The following is a 20,022-nucleotide window of genomic DNA, read 5'->3' on the forward strand; positions in this document are numbered from 1 at the left end:
GTGTCAGAGACAACATGGAGATAACAAATAATTTTAAACTTCAAGTCAATTTGACAAGTCTCACAAATTTTCATCGTCCACATATTTTGCTAAAATAATTTGTTTAAAGATTGATTCCAAACTTGTATAATCGTGAGAATAAAGTTGGTTTCATGGGCTTGTGAAATAATTTGTATGATATTATGAACACGTAAGTGATTATGGTGTAATTGTGTGCAGAAGTGTTTGTTTACATATAAGGAAATTTCTAAAGAATTTAGGTATAAGCTTAAATTCAACATATTAGTAATTCATATTAATATTCCTATACATGGGCCGGTGAATGCTAAGTCCAGACCTATTTGTGGTTTCATACAAATAACACTCTCGAAGTTTACCATGTAGTAGCTGCTCCTGAAATAATTGAAATCTATCTTAATCGAATCGAAAGTTTTGAAAGACTAAGGCTGAGTTGCACCATCATAATGTTACGGTTAAAATGACAATAACCGGTGCTTTAAGTATGGAATTTGACAGATTTTTGACGTTTTTCAAAGTTAAAGTAAGATTGTGCAACTCAGCCTAAGAGTTATTCCTGCTCGGTTTACTGTTCGAAACTTCGCATCCACTCGCAGTGACTTGCTAAAAATACTTCGCGAACCGAAGGCCGGGCCTCCAAGGCGCCTTCGTAATTATTTCTGAACGCAACTAGCTTATTAGGCTTCATCGGAGTACAATTCACAAAGGCAGAAAATTAAAATACACCCCGTTCTCGTGAACGGCCGCGGTTTGTGCAAATAGATTTAGTGATGTGCTCGGTTAAAGTCGAAAATATAGTCGATTAATTTCGATAAATAGAACTAGGTACCTACATCCAGAAAAAAAAATCAGTTTTGAAAAAAATTGAAGCGCCCACGTCTGATCGGGTCGGATCCGAGGAACGCGGAATCGAACCTCGCCGCGCTGGACTATTGTGGTGAACCCACTCGTAACACAAGCATATTTAGCTTACCACGAGAGGTTAACACTTTCCTGGACAGTGAACTGCTATGACAGTCATTACAATTAAACTTCTATTGTGTCTGGGTCAGTCCGGAAAAGTGTTAACGGAACAAAAAAACTTACGGCCATCTATTATACCTAGACAAGCGAAAGCCAAGGCTTACAACAAAATATTGCGAATCTTAAGTATCAGGTACACCAAAATAAAAACTTTATTTAAAAACTTCATAAACATCTTTTTATGACGACCATACTAGAGCCTAATTCAGCTTGAATATTTAAAAACTTAAAAACATAAGAAAGTACTGCGCTATTATAAAAAGAGGCCATGTTCCTTAAAGAGATTATGTTCCTTAAGAAAAGCTACTTTAAAAAAAGAACATGTTCCTTAAGCAGCCGCACATCACTAGCAGTTACCGCCAAACTTCCGTGATTCAGCCTTATTAACAGAAGGATCATTATTCGGCTGGCAATTTAATTCGGGCCCTTACAAATTACGAGTGCTCGGCACTCTATTACTGCCTATCTCGTAATAGCATCCACGCGGCACCGGTTCATGAATGAACTGAATTTTTCCTTCAACAAGCTCATTCATTAGCTTATTTTGTTAGTGGCTACTTCATTGGTGCTTCCTCTGCGGGAATTTTCGCTAAATCCCGTTATTTTGTTGCGGAATTATTGGCTAGTGTGGAGATTTTTAATCGAATGTTGTTTGTTAACTTGCTGAAAGTTTAAGAGGAAACCAAACTTCACGATTAAAGTTTATTGCAAACGCTACTTACTTATATGAAGTCATTAATTTTCTACAAATAGGCTTTTAAAAAACGCTTTTACACGTCCCAGTGTTACTTTAACCTTACCACTGTTTTGTCCCGAATTGGGCCAGTGTTGAGAAGAATTAACGTAAGAAACTCAGATACCATTGCCTCTTTTTCAAAGGTTTACAGGTTTTTTTCAGAGGGTATCTATAGTATTATTTTATAAATGTTGAACTGAGCTAGGCAGTTAAATATTCCAAACTTCAGTACTATTAATAGTGGAACATGAATAAACAGTAAAATAATAGCAAATCCAAAAACTCATACAGAGGAAAATGCAACAAGATGAAAGCAAAAAAACATTCTACAGTCATTAAAGATTACAAACTCTTCACAAAACGAAATGTTGGTGCTCAACCGTCTGCAGCGGAATCACTAGTTAAAATTAATTGTACGCCGCTTCATTCACAAAGTGTACTGCTTGACACAAATCGGAATGGCATACTGAAATCATTTCAATCTCCGCTCCCAATAGTTATTTCCCTGTATAACACGCCGCGTGTTTCCATTTATTTCCTTTATTGACTCGTATTTCCTATTGATGTTTTCATCAGCCCTTCCATCTGTAATTAAAAATGTATACTCCTTTGAACATAAGTTATCTACAAAAATGCGAGTTGAATTTATTTCTGAATCGACGCTTTTTATTTGCGATTTAATTAACGTTTGATTTAATGAAAATACTTACACTTAATTAAAAAGTAAATTATTAAGAACAAAGAACAAACTTCTATCGCATGTTTTACAACTTTGTTGGTTACATGCTTCTTCTCAGCACTTGCCAAATGTTACTTACGACGCGCTGGTATATAATAGGCAAAATAAATTATGGAGACATGTAAAAGTTTGTGCAACTCTATCACATTATCATATTTTCATATTCTTTATCATCTTTTGATAAATTGAGTATGTATGTAATTCATTGCTAAAAACAACGTAGCAGACTTAAGACCGGGTCTCCAAGGCGCTTTTGTAAGTTATGTTTTTTAACTGCATTAACAATAATTGACCATTATAGGAATAATTTGGACGAATTAATTCGTATTGTACCTATCTAGAATAATAACACCTTATTATCTACTTTAGTATACGACTAAAACATAAGAAGCAACTGTTCCAAGTTCCAAACTCAAAGCTTCTGTCTTTTTGTTAATGAAAACAAGGAAACTACACTTTCGCTGACTTCTCGTTTCACGCAGTGTTGCCCGTAGTTCGCGGAACAAAAGACGGCGATTGGCACATGCCTTGGATGCTTGGTGGTAACGCCAACAATCTGACAGATGTTATGCAGTTTCAGCTTTGTGTGCAGAGCAATCGGTGCCGAATTTCGAGAGCAATTTGGACGCGTTCGGGATATCTACTCGAGTGGGTTTTTCTTGTACCAATATGAATAGTAGATAGCACGTTTCGTTGCCAAATAGCGTCTATTACAACTATTACTACTACATAATGTAAGCTGCAGTGCTTAGCTTGATGTACTGTAGTTTATGCACACATTTTTGTTCAAAATTAAATTAATTGTCACGGGATACAACGTCATTGCAAAATAATATTGCAAATAAAAAATTAGGTACTCACACTTGATAGCTTGATAGACTGTCACCCCCTTATTATTAAAAAGCTTCACCCGGGATAAACATGAACAGCACTGGATTAAAATGAGATTTCCATACTAAATGACAATTTAAACCAGAGTTCAACTAGGGTGTAACTTTTATTAATAAGGGGGTTAGAGTTTATTTACTATTGCTAAAATTATGTTAAAAATATTTCTGCTTTTTTAATTAACTAATAATTAACTGTATCTCAATGCTCTTTCTCAGAATAAAATTTCGACACATCACTCAATGAAATACTTCTTATTTGCATATCAACATCACAGAAACACTTACGAAGGGTCAACTTCCACTTGAAAATTCATATTCACATTCGCCTCGAAATATCCTTGTGCAATTTCAACACACGCAGACAAAATATGGGAAGATCAGACAGCATATTGCACTGACTCCGTAGAACTTACAGACGAGCGACATTATGTTATTATATAGCGACTGCTTGCGATAGATAGACTGGAATCTGGATAGACGACACCACAAAAGCTACTGAGTCCGCTATGGTCCAGTGCACTCTCGATGCCTCTAACAGTCAGAAAATGAAGCACATCACCAGGAGATTTACCCTCGGAAATGACATCGAACCCCCCCTGTGTACCTCGTCAGCGCAACCTTGACCCCACTCTGGCAAGAGTGCCCGACTAAGAAGAAGCTTACGATAGTGGTAGGTGACGGTCAGCAATTGTAGGCGACTGTCAGCGACAGCCTTTTGCTGTCATGACATGTTGACACTCTGACTATACGTTAGTGACTGCCCGTCTTCGAGAGTCGCGATGCATCGGCGACCATCGGCAGTATTCGTGATGTGTCTGTGACGGTCTTCTAATTTGAATATCTGTCAATTATCAGCGACTGTCGCCGACTTAGTCGCAAGCAGTCGCTGATACTCTGTCGCTCGTCTGTGAGCCCCCGTATTCGATGTGAATTGTTAACTCGGCACCATTGACAGATGTAGTTCGGCTTCCGCTATTTCAATGTGCAAGTTGAGTGGTGAGAACTCCGCGAATATTTTACATGTGCTCTACTCTGTGTAGTCGGTATGGTTGGGAATTTGGGTAAAAGGCAGATGACGTGAAGTTGTCTAATTAGTGTAACTTCTGTTTAGATTTGGAGTAACATGCTGATTTAGAAACTAGTTAATATTAAGAAAAGTAAGGCATGTTATTACTCGTACTAGGAAACAAGATTCATCTACGAATTTAACTAAGATGTTTTCGGTCTCGCACTGAAAATTAGTTCAGCAGTTTTGACGTAAATATCTATTTTTATTAACCGACTTCAAAAAAGGAGGAGGTTATATGTTCGACTGTATGTATTTTTTTTTCTATGTATGTTCACCGATTACTCCGTCAATTGTGGACCGATTTTCAAAATTCTTTTTTTGCTCGATAGGGTACACTTCTGAGGTGGTCCCATTGTCACCAAGTCAGGATCTGATGATGGGATCCTTGGGAAATCGAGGGCAACCCTCAAATTTTATAGGCACGTATATCGTTTTTCAAACTTTTTCTTAAGTTATTTAAGTATTTGCTCCTGGAAATCATCATCTCATATTGATAAGCTGATGATAGAAGGTAAAACTCCTTAATGCTTAGGAGTTGGAGGATAATTCTTTTAATTTTATAGATAAGTATGGTTTCTAAAGTTATTCAAGTGTTTACATCAGATATTCATCATCTCATCATGATGAATTGGTCATGGTAGGTACAACTCCTTAATGCTTAGGAGTTGGAGGATAATTCTTTAAATATTATAAGTACAAATAGACCAACAGTTGTATTCTTTCATGTTTTTAAGGTGGGCTGACGGTTTAACGTCTTTTAGGTTTCCTATATGGTAACCTGTATTTTGTATGGAATATTATTTACACTAGACATGAAAAATATGGTGTCAATGTACCTACTGCCTACCTTCAGTGGTAACATCAAGGTAATAATTAGTTAACTAAAAAGCAAGAAATAAGTAAAATTTTATAAAAAAAAATAAAACCGACTCCAAAAAACCTACACTAAAAAGTAGAAAAATAATTACTAATTTCCTACTTATTTATTAGGACGAATTATTATTTATATAGGTATACCATGATTGATACTTTTGGAGTCGGTGCAGGCAAACTTTACATGTTTCATAATCTTGGCACCGACTCCAAAAGTATCAATCATGGTATACCTATATAAATAATAATTCGTCCTAATAAATAAGTAGGAAATTAGTAATTATTTTTCTACTTTTTAGTGTAGGTTTTTTGGAGTCGGTTTTATTTTTACACAATATTATTTTATTAGGTTCGTATTAAAAAAATATATCAGCGACTACGTCCGCGCTCATTTTGTTAGTTTTGAATGAAATGAAATGGTGATTCTAGTCACATGGTCTTTCGCATGAAAATGTGCCTTTTCTAAACAATATTTTTACTACACACAATGTGTTTCATTACTGTTATTACACCATAATAGACGTAATTACATAAACAGTGCCTTCACACCGCAAGTAACAAGCAATAACCATTATTTCCGCAAATAAACAATGAATCTTCAGATCATTGTACCAGGGCACAATAAATCTTTGGAGCTGGCGCGGAGACACGAGCCAATGACTGCCTCCCACGCCCGCTGATAATGAGCCTGTTTGTTCCCGGTTTAACGTTTCCTAGCACGTTCTGTGTTCCTGGTACATCGTCTTGTGCCACTATTAATTCGATGGAAGCAGCCAGGCCAAAAAACTAAAATAACATTTTATACTTGGCCGAGTTGCACCACCTAGCTTTGACCGTAACTTTCACGATAACCGGTGCTTTTTGTATGGAGTTTGACAGATTTTTGACGTTTGTCAAGGTCAAAGTAAGATGGTGCAACTCAGCCGTTGTTCATTTTGGTCATATTGTCTGAATTATAGGTTTGAATTGTTATCGCTGTTTTGAACATACCTACTCGTAATTGTTGATCATGACCGGCCGATTGGATACTTGCGTAAGTTAAAATTAAGAATCTACAAAACACAATCCTCATTCTCAAAACAATGATTCAATCCAATCATCCTCAAAAGCTCATTCAATCATCCTCAAAACAAGTTCAATCGAAAAAGTTTTAAAATATTTTCCATCCATTCTAAAATGAAACTTTGAACTGCCTATTCTATTCCAGCTGTGTTGTTCCTCGTTACAAATACGAGCAACTACGGATTTAGCACAACTAAATGGCGGTTGTCCTTATTTCGAAGTGTGGGATTAATTTCGGAACAGCAAATGAGATATCACCGCCTTCTCAGTTGTTTGGGTAAGACGCGTGCGAGTGTGGCATGTTGACAAAACGTGTAGGAACACCTGGAGGTGTAATTTTGAAGAATTTGAATTCCAATCGCATGCGTAAAACATACAAAAGCCGTCTTGTATACGAAGTATTTGTAAGATGCTAGCTTGTGGCCTCGGTTTCACCCGCGTGAATTTTGGTCTGTCTCAGAAAGTATTTCAAAGTCAAAGTCAAAGTCAAAATTTCTTTATTTGTTTAGACTAATAAATAGTTCTTACAAATCGTCATTTTGCTCTTAAGGAGCCTCTACATGTCTCATAATCTTTTTACCCTACCAGCGCTTCGAGACCAACATTTGGCAACTGCTGAGAAGAAGCGCCGCAACAAACTCAGTCACCACTGTCTATTTATCCTGGATCGGATCGGACGAAATATCAACTAAATAATTTCAGTGTTTTAAGCTTGAAAGAGGAACAAACATTTCGTCGTTTCAGCCGAAAGACGTCCACTGCTGAACTAAGGCCTCCCCAAGAATTTTCACAAAGACCGGTCCTGCACCCGCATCCAGGCACCTCCCGCGACCTTCACCAAATCGTCGGTCCACCTAGTGGGATTTAGGATTTTTGACATTTAGGATGCCCTAATAAGCGATAAAATTATCTGAAAACCCAACCCCATTTGTTAACACACGTCTTTCATAAATTGCTTGCATTTCTAGGAATATTAAGACTAGGCGCAGACCATCGATTTTTAGTTGGCCCAACTATCGGCCAACTAAAAATCGATGGTCTTAAATAAATGCCCGATTTGCATTTGAATGCCGAAGAATCGGCCAAATCAAATCGGTGTAATGTGCGCGCTTCCATACATGCCCATACTGATCAACGATAGGCGAAGTCAAACTTCCTTCGTTAACACGTTCTACTTCACATCAGAGCTCAATCTTCCGTTTTGAATAAAAATACACGGATCCTTTATGCCGCCACTGCATCAATGTAAGCAATTTTAAACGCTGTCAATTCTTCCCCTTATCCTTAATTATTCAGCAATAGCCGCGACACGCTGTGAGTCGGCGATAAACGCACAGCAGACAGGAGCTCAATGTGTATTACTGTAATCCGGGCCGATGAGCCGCTGCATTTGTTATGCGGGATTATATGCCGCCATTTTGCGAGGACAGAATAAATTTGATTCTGCTTACATTTAGTTGTGATAGCCGGAAAAGTGAACTGTGAATGCGTGAACTTTACCTGCTTAGCTCGTACTTACTACATATAATTATCTTGTCAATTTTATTACACTGTAATAAAGATAGTAACAAAGGTGACTTATGCCCGTTTTCACCATCAATCCCTAATTTTAAAGTGACCCATAAATGGTAACACATAACAGGAATTTTGTTTACATAGGAGTCAAACAAAAATTGGGGATTGATAGTGAAAACGACCATGAGTTTCTTCTCAATAGCATCCGATATGTACTCCTAAAGTGGTGGTAATGCCCAGAAAATGGCCTACATGCTATAAAAGAATTTGAATTTTGACGACAGGTAGGTAATTCAGATACCTAATACATAGTTATTCTCAGTAGGTACTACTGTACTGTAGCAACAAAAAGCAGGGAATAATCTGAAGTTCAGTTTTTGTGAAATTCACACAGTTTGCGATGAAAGTAATATTACGCACATCACATTTTTGGAACAGAATAATGCTGCAATGCGGTAAGTTGCATCACAACATTTTAGCACATTCCTTAGCGTGGATTATTTCTATCAAAAGCATACCATGCCCGTATTCTGAACCACTTATTTTCAGGATTTTCATACAAAATAAACTAAATTGTGTCTACCTGGCTGTTTCTGATTTAAGTCTCTTTTAGAGCTTGAGTTAAAATTAAAACTCCTTTTAGCAAATAAGTACTCAACATTAAACATGAGGAGATAGAATATCATTTTTTTTTTTACCAGAAAATCTTCAGAAGAAAAGCATATTCATCAATAAAAGTATGTTCTAAGAACTCTTCTTCCAATCTCACAGGAAATCTTTGTTACTAAAATATCTAACAGTTCTAAGAAGCTGATGGATGTTGAAAACTTCAAAGCTGACTATTTTCAGCGAAAAAATATTTTTGTAGGTACCTGCCTACTTTCACTTCGCTTAAATACATTTAGTTTAAAGTCGAGTTTTCATCATCGGAAAAGTCAATATTAGTGATTGACCAGTTCAAATCGGTTTCAAACTGGTCGCGTCATGTGTGGTCTCTCAACGGAATCTATGGCAGAAACTTAGATGCAACTCAAAAGTAACTAGAAGTTGCAGTTGCGTTTCACTGTGTGTTCTGGGCCTAAGATGTGACGAGTGGATACTGACTGTACCCAACTCTTTCGAATCCATTAAAAGGGTGATTCTGAAGACCATATTAGGTACACGATCTTTTCGTCTTATGGACGCTTGTTTATCTAGGTAATTTTAAATTGTATCATAAACACCAATGATCCTTCTCTTATACCTACTCTCCGACGCACTGTATCATTATTTTCACTAACTCCCGTATTCACAAACATTACTATGAGGTCTCACAGTGCGCGTGGACGCACAGGGTGACACACGAACCAATCACAGAAAATTGAACGCTGTGCGTTCGATTTGCTGCTTCACTTAAGCATGTATCGTTTGTGAATACGGGCGTAAGTTTTTTTCACCACATATTCCAATCATTAATTGGTGTAAACACCAACTACGAGTAAAGACTTTAATTATTGTGTTTACCATACATCGTGATCTAAACCCACCTCAACATGTCCAAGAAACCAATTTCGGTGAACTGGCGCCCCGGCTTAGTAGCACTTATAACCAGTAACATGCCCCGAGGGAATCCAATTAATTATCAAGACGGGGACATGCGCTCAAGCATGCTTGGTTTGGGACAAGATCGAATGCATCACTTGTAATTATCGTCACATATGACATATACATACATGTCCATTGATAATTTCGCGTATGGATTGATAATTGTGTCATAGATTGGACGTATGGACTGATTGTACAGTAGGTAGAATGAGTGAACATCGCAGAAAATCTCAATCATTACAAACTTTAAAATGCTACAGTGTTCTGATTCATCAGTCAGTAAATGCTGAAAATGGCAATGAAAATAAAAATTATACATAGTCTTTTAAAAGCACTTACATAGTTGACACGTCATAAAATGCTCAAGCATTAGCATTACCTTTACCGCGCGTAACACTGTCCATTGTAGGTACCTACATAATGTTATTAAAATTATATTTTTTCACGAATTTCAGTTAAAACAATCTGTTTCGAATAATAAGCCGGCCAATAAATTAGTTGTTGATAATAATTGTATCAAACTTCCAATAAACAAACAATCTCCTTTTTGACGGTGCATGGTGGCGTTCAATGCCATTTTAATTTATCCCGGGCACTTAATACTATCACAGCGGGATAACAGTAATCAACCGTTATAATTAAAACAATAATGGCGTGTGCAAAATGATTTACTGAATAATAACACGACATGCGACCTAGGTTTCTACTGAGGACCTTAAATATGGGGCACAAACTTAAATATTTTAGTAGATTAAAAAGATTGGACTATCTGATTTTCTACAGGCAAATAAATGAAGGATTTGGCCTTCAATCCTCACGCTAGATTGTAGAGATCCGATGATCGCATATTTGACTTATAGACCTCCATATATAGGGTGTCCCAAAATTAGCAAGTCACATTGATTCCGTAGCTGGGCCTAAAACGCATCGAATAAAATGGACTTAATAAACTTGTTCAAAGCTTGTGAGGCCTTCTCTACCTCCGGTGTTAGTGTGACTTGCTAGTTTTGAGACAGCCTACAATCCTCTCACTAGATTAGAAAGGCCTGATGTTCGCATATTTGACTTAAAGACTTCCATATACAGGATTTCCTTAGGGACATCATTAACAAGTCATATTGATACCGGATATTGGGCCTAAGACGCATGGAATAAAATGAATTTAATAGACTTGTTCGGTGTGGCTTATCTAACTCCAGTGTTAGGCCCGCCATACACGGGCAGCTTGAAGCAGCTAGTATTCGACAGCTTCAAGCTGCGACTGCACAGTGAACTGCAGAGTTCTATGGACGCACATACACGAACCGCTCGAGCAGTTGCAACTAATTCGGGCTTCAAGCTGTCGACCCTGACTGCTTCAAGCGGTCCGTGTATTGCCGGCCTTAGTGTGACGTGCTAGTTTTTAGATAGCCTATAATAGACTTGAGTACATTATTTATTTTAAGCTTTTCTAACACCTTGTATATCTTGAAAAAACAAAACACAGCAGTATTTCCCAGCCACTGTATTTCACTGGACCAAATTTTGTTGAGATCAGTCGGGCGATAGCACCAAAACGAGCGTAGCTTAGACCCCGTTTAATAACAAACTGCATATTTCATATTTCTGTTTTTAATTAAAGCTTGGACCTTTGTAAATTTTTCTCTTTGTAGGTGCTGCGTTCATTAGTTGTCTGAAATTAACATAACGAATTCGTCTGATACGCGTAATAGTTTTTTTCGTTTTTTTGACCAGATGGCGCGGAGGTAAAAAGGTAAAAAAAAATGCCGTTTTACATATTTATTATGTTGGAAAATTTGCGAGTAATTTGGTGCACAAATATTTTTAAAGGGGGCCTCTCCATAATGCTTATTTAGTAATTAAGCGGATTAAAAGTCTATTTGTTCGTTCGTTCGTCCGTTTCAACCAAACGACGTCCACTGCTGGACAAAGGCCTCCTCCAACGCTACTCGCTACGTCTTCCAGTCCGTGGTCGCCACTCGAGAACTTTTCTTCCCCAACGGCCATCGTCTCTACGAGCTATGGGCCCCGGGCTACACGAGCTAAAAGTATATTATCATAAATTGAATGTATCTGTGGTATTCTGAACAAATATCTAGACTTTACTACATAGTACAGAACAAAGTCGATTCGCTGTCTGTCCATATGTATGCTTAGATATTTAAAACTACGCAACGGATTTTGATGCGGTTTTTTAAAAAAATAGTATTTTAGGAAAAATTGTGTTCACCTACATACTTTTTAGGTGCCCTCAAAGTTGCAAAACTTGCCACACAAATGGCAAAACTATGCTAATCAAGGTAGTTGGATTCAAATCCGTTCACCCCGCTGTTTATTTTCGCTGCCTGTTTGAATTGGATAATTTTATAGTGCTGTTGTTTGGCCGATGGCGATAGTGATTTTGTACGGATTTGGTTTAGTTATGGTTAGGTTGTTTTAGCTTTAATTTAATACTTCGTACAAAATGTAGCACGCAGACAGCACAAGACTGGTATGTATTCCACTAATGTTTCAACCACACCAACGCTTGCAAATCGCCATCGCCGGCGCGATCATAGGCCAATGACAGGTCGCGCGACCCATGACAGTCCACGCGACGTTGAAGCTTATAAGCGCCTCCAGAGGGACCCGACTGGTTTGAGTAGGCCTTGCCCTTCTGGGGAGGAGAACCCCTAGTAACTCATCGGCTCCCCGGGCTGGTCAGTATGCAGTTTCATGCATTTACCTATCGAAAAAAGGCAGTAATCAAATAGACCTCATATCAATTTCAATACTGCGTGAGAATACAATTGAAATGAATGAAATGACACATTATTGTCTTATAATGTTCATGTTCATTGCATGATACAAAGACATGATTAAGAAATTCATAAACCTTAAAAAAAGGTTTTATGCTTCACGTGCTTTACAACCATTGTTATTACACTCGACCAACGTAAGCTTTGTTATCTAATATTGTTATTAAACCTCGCATAAACAAAGAAAATGGAATGTAACGCAAAGAGAGCAAATCTTGCTTACAATAATTTTATTGCATGCACCTTCAGAGAATATGCAAAGTACAGAACAAGATATTAATTAAATGAGCTTTGCAACTGTCTGACTACATCTAAAGCGTTTTATTTGAACCACTTTGTTATATTAAATCTAGTAAGTAATTCATTTGATTTGATCTCAACAGGGATTTCAACGTTTATTGTGATTTCAAAGCAGTTTACCATGTTAAACTTTTAAGTCTATTCGTAAAAGTTCTTTTGAACACTCATTTCAAATTAAGTCTGAATAGATATTGAAAGAACTGTTGACTGACATAGAATACCCTGTAGTATGTTACTTAATCGTTTAGTACAACCCTCATTAGAGATCCTTCCATATATCAGAGAAGAACATGTGATACTTGTTGTGAAGATAAACCTTGAAGGAAGTGAAATAGGCGATGAAAGTTTGAATGGGAAATCAATCATTTCTAAAATTGGCGATACACGCTAAATCTTGCCAAAAAAAATAATGTTGCTAAAAACGAGACCATAATGGCCTAATTGTGAAAAATGATCACAATATGTAGAACCAACTAGAACTCTAAACGCCCTAACTCTACAAGCCCTAACTTAACTAAGCAAATTAATAAAATATGTGTAACGGCCGTTTCTACGTTAAAAAGACCTGATTTACCTACCTACTACCTACGTTAGAAAGACGCGGATGAAGCCGGGAGCAAAAGCTAGTTTTAACAAATGTAATTAGTAAGATAGCCAGTTCTTCTGTGGTTGAAAGAACTCCGAATGAAGGTCGCTTCACCTTCGGTCTGATCAACTCTTTCCATCAGGTAAGATGCAGGACAAGAGCTTCTTCGTTGTGTTTAAAAAAAAGTTCTAATCTTGTTGTCTTACGTATAGATCAACTCATCTGGCAATCTCTCGCACTAAACAGAGGTGGAATTGTGTAAAGCAATCGTAATCATTTGACAGTTCATAACGTACGATAAAGTCAGTTAAACAAAGCGGTTGACAGAATCATCGTGCGTTATGAACTGTCAAATGATTACGATAGACAGCTCTGGAGCTACAGTTCTGGAGCGTTTTACACTTGATCGATCCAGCTTTACTCCGTTGCAAAGCAATATAAAACATAAGGGGCAGGGTATCGGCGGCTGCAGCCACGTACGGTGATTTAGGGCCCTACCTGCGGCGGGCAGTCACGCCCCAGCTTTAATTAATAGAGCGATATTTACTTATCGTTTTGTTAAGGGAACTGCACACTGGGCAAATAAAATAAAGATCATTGACTTATGTGGGCTAATTCAAATGCATTTGTCGAGAGTAGAAATCGTCTGTCAAATAATTTTCTAGTAATCAATTTTGAACTGATTGTCAAGGTAATACAGTTGAAAATTGAATATCAAAGCCAGACTACGCCTAATGTCAGATCAGCCGATGGTAGATGCCAAATTTCCAATATCGCGTACGAAGACGGAGAACTTTGTCAATATAGTGGTACATAAGGGTCATAATTAGTGGATGCCGACGATTTTCGCGCTGTCATCTCAACGACTGCCCACCCTTGTCGTTAGAGCAGTCGACTGGATAGAAAGCATGGAATTAACATGGTGATTGATAAACTAGGTGCAAATAAGCATAGGTATTTTATAACCACAGAATGCTTTTTGCTTAAATTTGAAAATAAAGGATATTGTTCTGCGTCCATACATCGTTCGCCCCAAGACCCCCAAGCAATGAAATAATGATTTTTATATGTGAAATTACTTAACGATTGTCACCTTATACTCCACTAGCTTTTCGCTCGCGGCTTCGCGCGCGTGGCCTACATTAGGTACCTACATATTTTACGGAACCCTATTATTTTCCAAAATAAAATTTAGCCTGTTACTCGTGGATAATGTAGCTTTCGAATGGTGAAAGGATTTAATAAAAACGGTCCAATAGTTTTTGAGTCTATTCATTACAACCAAACAAACAAAGTTTTCCTCTTTATAATATTAGTGTAGATGTTACAGGAAATGTATGAATTCTAGGAATTGTATACTATTCCTAGGAAATGTATACAATTCCGAAGCTATTTAGGAAATGTATAAAATATTGCTTCAGAGATTTTTTAATACGCACATATCCTAGGAAATGTATACTTTTCCTAGGAATTTTATAGAATTCCAATATTGCTAATACAATGTATGTATATGTATAAAACTAAGCGGCACTAGCGCGGTCGCGTGATCGGGTGCCCCTCGGCACGCCTAAAATTTCATTTAGCCAAACCACATTGGCCGATAGGTAGGTACTTTTAACTCACAATTATTATTGTTTAGCCTGACAGTTGTTTTCGCAATATTATACTTTGGCCGAAAAAATATTTCCCTAAAATTTATTGGCATACCTTTCTTTCTAATATGCTGAAGTATTGGAAATCCCTAATTTTAACATCTCTTTCATTAAACTATTATTGACATGAAGGTTTTTGTACTCCTGTAGCTGGATAACAAAAGTCTCGGTTAGGTTAGGTTAGACTTGCGACCTTACACATACACAGCTGCCGCGGTAGCAGCCGTCGAGCGCTATTTAAGTTTCTGAGAAAGAAAAGTGGCGTAAAAAAAATTTAGGCTTAGTGTGCTATAGACAAATAGGGGTACAAAAAATTTGGCGATTTGATAGAGACCCCGCGTAATCGGATGATGCAATACCCTCCCCTCGCACCGCATGTCCACGCGTATTCATTGAAATCTTATATTACATTTCCGATTGCTGTTTAGGAAATGTGTAAATTTCCTAGGAAATGTGTCTAATATAATTTACATCACACATTTCCGGGTGATTTTAGGAATTATACACATTTCCTAGGAATTGTATACAATGACGGATTTCATACATTTCCTGTAACATAGATACTTAAAGCACGGATAAGCGGGAGATTCGTTACAATAGGAAAAATGCTTCAGATTTTGAGGTTATTAGCATAACAGAAGTACATTTCCATTTTCTATCTTCTATAGGTACTTATAATAAATCTGTAGAGAGGTCAACTCTGTACATGAAATATATTTTCAAAATAACTATCAGGGGGTGATACTGATGCCAAAAATGCAATCAGTAAAATTTTTGTCTGTCTGTCTGTCTGTATGTTCCTTATAGAAACAAAAACTACTCGACGGATTTTAACGAAACTTGGTACAATTATTCTTCATACTCCTGGGCAGGTTATAGTATACTTAGGAATTCCCACGGGAACAGGAATTAGCGGGAAAATCCTTTTGTATGAAAAATCTAAACCGCTTAAGTTAGACGCTTGAAATTTGACATGTAGGTATCTTAATAAACTTAAAGCTTAGTTACAACAGGATATTGCAAAATTCCCACGTGAACGGGAAAAACATTTGAACGAAAAAATCTAAACCGCGTAAGATAGATGAAGGGGGTAAAACGGGATCCACGCGTACGAAGTCGCGGGCGGCCGCTAGTTGCTAATAAAACTATTTATTGTCAAGAATTATATGTATAATAATGCGAATTCCCGTTCCCGTGGGAATTAGTTTACTAAAGTACCTACGTGCGAAATTTAAAGCGTCTAACTTAAGCGGTTTAGATTTTTCATACAAAAGGATTTTCCCGCTAATTCCTGTTCCCGTGGGAATTCCTAAGTATACTATAACCTGCCCAGGAGTATGAAGAATAATTGTACCAAGTTTCGTTAAAATCCGTCGAGTAGTTTTTGTTTCTATAAGGAACATACAGACAGACAGACAGACAAAAATTTTTATCACCCCCTGATAGTTATTTTGAAAATTATATTTCATGTACAGAATTGACCTCTCTACAGATTTATTATAAGTAGGTATAGATATGTAGGAGAGACGTCTTAATTACACTTTAAATCGTAGATCGTTAAAGAACCCCTTTGTCAAACCGTATGAATAGCAGCAAATAGAACTTTGCGTATTGGAAAAATAGGAATGCCTAAAGCCAAACATTTTTTAAAAAGAAGTTAATATATTTTACTTACATTTAAATCCAAAAATATCTTTATTCCGACCCAAGGGTAAGTAGGCAGTTATGTAGGTATAAATGAAAATACGTATGTAGGTACTTATTATTTATTAACCTTTGGCGTGCTATTGAGCCGCGCAAAACTGCACCCCCCAACTGCTACGGTTTTCAAATGATGTTCCAAATGACAAAGTAATCTTGTCTCAGATCTGAGACAAAGCAGTTGACAGAGGTTGCACAGATATGAGACAAAGCATAGGAGAGGTTAATGGTCATGTTCTACATTTTCTATTAAATATGGGCCCAATACATCAATGATGTCGCCATCACAACAAAGTACCATAAATGGTTTAACGAGATTCCGATATTTGTATAGGGAATAAGTTTTTTTTTTGGTATGCATAATTGCTACTTTTTTGCACATAAATGTATGTATGTACCATCCATGATGACAATAGCCTTTCTTTGTGGTAAATCGTTTCCTGGCTTCCCGAAAAGAGACTGGAACATAAAGGTTTCTTTGGGCTACTTCCTCTCTACTAATATGTTGTAACCCTAAATGTGCTGGTACGAAATGTTCCTCCATCATACTGCGTGCTTTCATTACATATTTTGTAAGAGTACTCCTTGAAATGCCAAGTAATGTAGCTATTCTGTCATCTGAATCACCGGTCCTCAGCTTCATTAAATAAGCACCAACTGTAGTAATTCGTGCTCTCTGATAGTATCTATGGCAAAGAAGATCTGAAGGACGAATCTGAAAATAAAATAAAACATCAGATTCACAGTTCAACAATAAGAAGAGCAATATTTATATAGGATTAACGACTTTTGTGTGTAACGGAATAGTAAGATGAGTGATGAAAGATAATTTATGATTTGAACGCTGAATGATGAGGAATGATTGGTCTATGGAGGAAACGAAAGGGATGAATGAGGAACGAGGATTGAGAGTGAGAATAGTGGTAGTTTAAAAGAGTAGTCTGTTGTTATGCAGGAAGTATAAATAAAACTTTACTGAGTTTATTTGGCTCAGGGAATTTTTAACTGGCTTTATAATAGTAAAAATTATGTTTAATATTATGTAAGTAATAATATTGCAATATTTTAATAATATAAGTCTATTTGTATTATACAGGGTGGAAACGATAAGTGATCTATAACACTTTTAATATTGTGTGGCTGGCATACATTTAGTATGGAGGCTGAAAACATTGAATTTTCGGATAGATCCAGTTAATTCTGTAACTATTTACTGATACCGTTAGAAAGAGCTCGTGAAGCACTTTCAGGATGAGTAACCAGTTTTTCGATATCTTGTGTAGTTTAGAAATAATCGAGTGAGATCACTTATCGTTTCCACCCTGTATAACCTGTATGGATGAGAGTAGTGGCAGATTGAAAGCAATGGAAGGAGTTGAAGGATGGGAAGGCTGATTCGGAAAAAACCTTTTTTATTATTATAATAAACCGGCATAATTATTTTTATGTATTATAAAACTGGCAGGGCTCTTACCTCTCTGGGTTGAATCCAATTTCGAACAATGTTTAATATATCTTGATTATTCTCTGTATCCAAACAATGACTTCAAGTTCGCAATAATGAACAACCACATCCAACACAAACTTGTTGGTGACCTACCGGGGCACCGGTTGGCATATCTGGAGAGTCTTGTGAAGTAGGTGTGGTATCTCTTTGCAATAATGAGTGACAAGCCCCACAGATGTAGTCATTTGCAGTAACCTGTTTAAAAATAATAATAATTAGAAATAAGTTTAAAAAAATTATCAGTTTTTTAATGTCCCGCACTTAAATTATTTTATTTTAGTATTAATTTACAGAAACCAATAACTTTACAAGAATTAGACTGATTGTATAGCCAATAACATTTTATTAAATAAGGACTTTAGCGTGCATTACCTCTAATGGAGTTAGTCGTTCCACAATTATGTTCCTGATGTTAATATGATGTTGAGTGTTAGTTCTCAGGGACATGAGCTGATGTGAACGTGTTCTAGGCTCTAGTGTTCTACTGCAAAGCACACATTTTCTGCTAAGATTTGAAGTAGATGCATTTGTGATGTATCTTGGGCTTGGGTCCAACATGTTGTGCATATAAGATCATGAGCTGTAACCTGTAAAAATAAATAGATTCATTGCATGCCATGCCACACATACTCCTGTGCGTTGAATAAATTGAGCCGCAAACCATAAAAAAATGATAATTCAATATTATGTGCTGTTAGTAGAATTTTGGGTCAGAGGGTAGGGTTAAACAGCTTTAGTAAATAAGCATTGTTGTTATAATAATTAATTATGACGTGTTACAAACTTAGTTACAAAAAATAATAATCTAGTAGTCTTAGTTCCAAAAAACAAAACAAAACAAGCTTTCATTGAGAGCAGGGAGATAGTGTCAAAGTAAATAATTCCTTAGATTTACACCAAAACCAGCTGGATTGTCAACATAATTGTTGTTTCGCTCATGCCTCCATTGCGCTGTACCATCGACTAGTTTCTTACAATCGAATCGGGCCTGGCTGTCCACACTGTCCAGGGTTGAACCACAGATAATAGCGGAACATTCATTTCAAGACAACCCGCCATGAGAATGGCAATTCAGAAGTTTGGCAAGGCTAGTACTTATTCATAAGATTGCAGAGCAAAATGTAGGTACTTACCGATCGAGGTGCTGCCCATTGTTGTGTATAATAAGTTGCTCATTTTCTAACACCATAGAACCACCAGCCGAGCCTTGGCCGAGCCACACAAAAACAGTAAATCCCAGGCTGAGTATGTCGTTATTGCAATCAATCAGAGTCCGTTTGAATAGCCAAGTTTGTAGTTAATAAAGTTCCGAAAATAAAAGCTAAAACACAAACGAATCACAAAGAAGGATCAAGCAAGACAGCAACACAGCAAGAGTGAGTGAGAGAGAAAAGGTGATGCGAGCATGAAGCTACAGATAAAAATGGAGGGCAGAGTTTGGAACAAAACTTGAGTCAAATACCTACTTATATCTATCTCGCTCTCTGCGGCCCTACCTCTCTTTTTAGTGTGAACTGTAGTATTGCTATCTTCTGATTTAAATCTCCTTGTAAATTCTTCGAAATAGCCAATTCACTAACCAAATCAGAAGTTAAACAAATAAATAATTAATATTTGAAACTAAGATTACCTAGTTAAATAAAAAATCACAAAATTGTCGGCCATTTAGGCTTAATGTGTTGGCGAATCAGGGAATTACAATCCCAATTCCTGGGTAATCGGTACCATGTGGCAACATCGGCCCAATCCGGCCCATCATGGCGGTTGTTTACTATTTTGTTTATTAAGCAGTTAATTTCGTTTGAGATTGTTTACAGGAAATAATCATTGTTTTATCACAAGAATTGGTGCAAAATTTTGTAGTGCGTGGTTGCGGTAGTACGTGCTGTCCTGGAAGTGACATAAGATTCCACGCGTAAGTGTTTATTTCGTGATTTCCGACATTGGATCATTGTAAACATTTTTCACA

The 20,022-nt window shown here is 37.0% G+C and overlaps 1 long non-coding RNA gene across 1 annotated transcript; it reads right to left on the reverse strand.

Moving 5' to 3' along the window:
* Positions 1-16,773: 16,773 nt before the first annotated feature.
* On the reverse strand, positions 16,774-19,453 carry LOC135073544 (uncharacterized). Its single transcript, XR_010257635.1, has 4 exons — positions 19,187-19,453; positions 18,426-18,640; positions 18,021-18,248; positions 16,774-17,261 (listed from the first exon to the last, which is right to left on the reverse strand). It is a non-coding gene; the product is annotated as an uncharacterized LOC135073544 (long non-coding RNA).
* Positions 19,454-20,022: the final 569 nt, after the last annotated feature.

The sequence above is a fragment of the Ostrinia nubilalis genome, chromosome 7 (genome assembly GCF_963855985.1).
Source record: "Ostrinia nubilalis chromosome 7, ilOstNubi1.1, whole genome shotgun sequence".
Lineage (NCBI taxonomy): Eukaryota > Metazoa > Arthropoda > Insecta > Lepidoptera > Crambidae > Ostrinia > Ostrinia nubilalis.